The 3,448-nt window shown below is 45.3% G+C and overlaps 1 long non-coding RNA gene across 1 annotated transcript; it reads right to left on the minus strand.

The window, feature by feature from the left end:
- Positions 1-541: 541 nt before the first annotated feature.
- Positions 542-2,955, minus strand: LOC143973624 (uncharacterized). The gene is made up of 3 exons (XR_013272101.1): positions 2,827-2,955; positions 968-1,068; positions 542-829 (listed from the first exon to the last, which is right to left on the minus strand). It is a non-coding gene; the product is annotated as an uncharacterized LOC143973624 (long non-coding RNA).
- Positions 2,956-3,448: the final 493 nt, after the last annotated feature.

The raw sequence follows: 3,448 nt of genomic DNA on the forward strand, positions 1-3,448 counted from the left end.
ACAAGCCAAAGGTTGGTAGCAAATGGTTTCAGGTTGGGATTGAGTGGAAGTATAGTCAAGGAACAAGCCAAGGTCAGTAATGAGTAGTAGGGAAGATATGGATGGCAGCAGGAGTGACAAGAGCAAGATATTGGCTAAAGAGAGCACAATAATGTGGCAAAAAGGAAGTGCCAAGGCATGGCTTAAATACTATAGGAAGTTCATGGGAGGAGCCTAAGGTTCACCATAAACAAGGCACAATGCAGGGTTGTCCTAAAGACCAGACAGAGCGTTTTTTTTCTTTTTTTCTCAGGTGGCTCTGCAAGAAGAGCTCCGGCTGGATGAAGCAGGGGTTGTGGGTTCAGATCCCAGTCCTGACATTTGTGGTCAGTCAGATCTAAAACTTTGTATACAGCTACAGATCACCAGAGGAAACGAGGTGAGAATCTGGAGCTGCTACAAAGGTTCTGGAGAGAAATTATGGTTATTGGAGGAGGAAAGAATATTCACATAGCTGAAAGAATAATGCTAAACTCTGCAAGAAATGAAAAACAAGGCTTTTACTTGGAAATGGTTGACAAGAGTAAATTGGAAGTCTTCAGATGTTATCCTTCATCAATATAACAATGGATATGGTATCAAGTAGAGAAAGCCTCCATATTATTTGTACATTGTAGATCTTGCAGTGAATGATTCTTTCCACCACTAGCAGGCGTTGGCTTTGTCCAGTAAGTAGGATTTGCTGGGTTTACTCTCACAGATCCAGGGAAGGAGATCGGTACACGGAGATAACACGAGAGTTTGTCCCATTTTCACACACTGTGTAGTTGGCGTGTTTTGTAGAGACAGCCTAGAGAGAAGAGGGATCACCATTATTTTTCTGTGTCGGTAGATGCCAAGCACTATATGCTGCAATACAGCATGGAAAGACCTATATAACCCTGTATACATTATGTGTAAATTCTACGGTTCTGGGAAGGATACTCACTCTGTTGTGTTATCAGACCAGAACCACTGAGTCACTGCAACGTTTCCAGTCCATGTAATCCTCTGCTGTAATCCAACCCAGAACTGACTTTGCATGTGACACTGAAACACATCATAAAATAATATCAATAATAATAATGACCCTTACAGATTTCCAAGTGGTAGTAGATAATGTATGCCCATTCATAATTGGGCTCGTTGAGGCTGAAGAATCTTTGACCCATAGGACTCATAAGACACTGTTATATATCACCACCCAAAAAATACAATATTTTAGATGGTCCTGTATTATCTGAATGATGGCACTAGGATTGATAGATCCTATAAGCCAAGCCTGAGGTCAGCTCAGGCCTCCCCGATTGGAGACAGGAGGTCTCCGTCTGGGCTCAGAGGTGCCCTAGCCAGGATTTGGGAGACAGATGGTCTCCATCAGAGGTCAGAAGTGCCACAGTCAGGAGTCAGGAAACAGGAGGTATCCTTAAGGGTTTAGAGGTGCCACAGGCAGGATTTGGGAGACAGGAGGTCTATGTCAGGGGTCAGAGGTGCCCGCCAAGAGTTGAGAGACAGGAGGTCTCTGTTAGAGGTCAGAAGTGGCAGAGTCAGGAAACAGGAGGTCCCTGTAAGGGGTCAGAGGTGCCACAGCCAGCATTCGGGACACAGGAGGTCTCTGTCAGGAGTCAGAGTTGCCCCCGCCAAGAGTCGGGAGACAGGAGGTCTACATCAGGGGTCAGAGGTGCCACAGCCAGCATTCGGGACACAGGAGGTCTCTGTCAGGAGTCAGAGTTGCCCCCGCCAAGAGTCGGGAGACAGGAGGTCTACATCAGGGGTCAGAGGGGTCCCAGCCAGGAGTCGGGAGACAGGAGGTCTCTGTCAGGAGTCAGAGTTGCCCCCACCAAGAGTCGGGAGACAGGAGGTCTCCATCAGGGGCCAGGGGGGCCCCAGCCAGTTGTCAGAAGACAGGTGGTCTCCACCAGGAGTCAGAAGTCCCCCAACAATGAGACAGGAGGCCATATCCCAGGTGATAAGTGGGCTCCTATTGGAGTGCCAGGAGAACCATGCAGCAGGTAGCGCTGCCACTAAAGGCTGAGTGATCCAAGAGAACCAGGAGAGGTGGACTACACAGTCAGAGGGACTGGTAAGAAAAGCAGAAGTGCTGCTGACAGGGGAACTAGAAGGCTCGGCATTTTCAGTTAATTCTTCATGTTGATGTGAAAGAACCTGTGTGGCAAATGATTATCTTTGTCATTATTGTGAATAAAAGTGGGCCATCAAACCCTTAAACAGAACATCTGGTGTAGACTGAACTCACTGGAAAGCCTCTACCACACGAGTATAATCACCCCAATACCACCCATTGTATGATTGTTACTGTAAAATGAAAACAAATCTGGGTCTGATTCTGTAAAATGTAGTTCCGCTATAATGCTATGTATATTTATAAATATGGTATATAGTATTGTTACAGACATGAGTAGAGGTTCAAGGTAGGTCAGAGTAAAACAGCATGCACACCCTCATATCTCATATCTCATATCTCACATGTCTCAGATGAAAGGGATTTTGGTTCCTGAAACTATAAGAACTGATGTTCTAATGATCTCTTTACTTCTTTGCAGAGGACTGACAAGCCACCCGTTGGGTCAGACCTAGAGGTCTCTAATTAGCCAGGAGCACAACTAAAGAACTACAAATCGGACTCAGTAGAGGGTTACTCGGTAGCATTGGACCTCTGCAGAGAGAACACTGCTTTCACACAGAGAGCAAAGATTACTCTCTACAATATTCAGAGAGGGGACAGAATTTTCTACCCAGGCTGTGGCTGATTTCTGAGGAGGACATCGGTCAATGGAATCAAATTACCTTCAGTATGGAATCTTTACTCCTCACCGTGGCCAGAACAGATCCGTTCTCCACACAGAATCGCTCGCTGTCCTCTCTCGTCTTCTTATCAGTGGAGAAGAAATAACATTTCCGATTCACGAAAGTCCATTCCGGGGGACATTTTCTGATGAAATCTGAGTTAGAAGAAAGTCAGAATATAACATACAAAGAAGGAGATGATTATTACAAGAGAGGACTTTGTCACGGCATTACTGAATGTAGCATGTGACCTCCTATTAGAGAAATCTCTTTTGGTCAACGTGATTTATTTATTTCAAAACTAAACCTGTAAGTCATTTCCTCTGTTATCTATTTTAGAAATACACATTTATTTCGGAGTTCTTTGATGACAAAGTGCTCACACACTATTAAAAGCTTACCATTACAATAGGCCAGCAATGACTGCTCACTTGTAGACTGTCTCCCTCTAATGCCTCATACACACGATCAAACATTCTGGTGGAAAAGTCCGGCGGACAATCACCCCGTGTGTAGCCTCCGGCGGACTTTTTTTACCCAAAAGACCGGCGGACTTAGAAAGTATTTTTGCACTCCAATCTGTCCGCCAGACTTGCTTTTCAGCGGACAATACGGCCGTGTG

Source organism: Lithobates pipiens, unplaced genomic scaffold, assembly GCF_037356315.1.
Source record: "Lithobates pipiens isolate NorthernLeopardFrog02 unplaced genomic scaffold, aLitPip1_a1.2 Scaffold_87, whole genome shotgun sequence".
Lineage (NCBI taxonomy): Eukaryota > Metazoa > Chordata > Amphibia > Anura > Ranidae > Lithobates > Lithobates pipiens.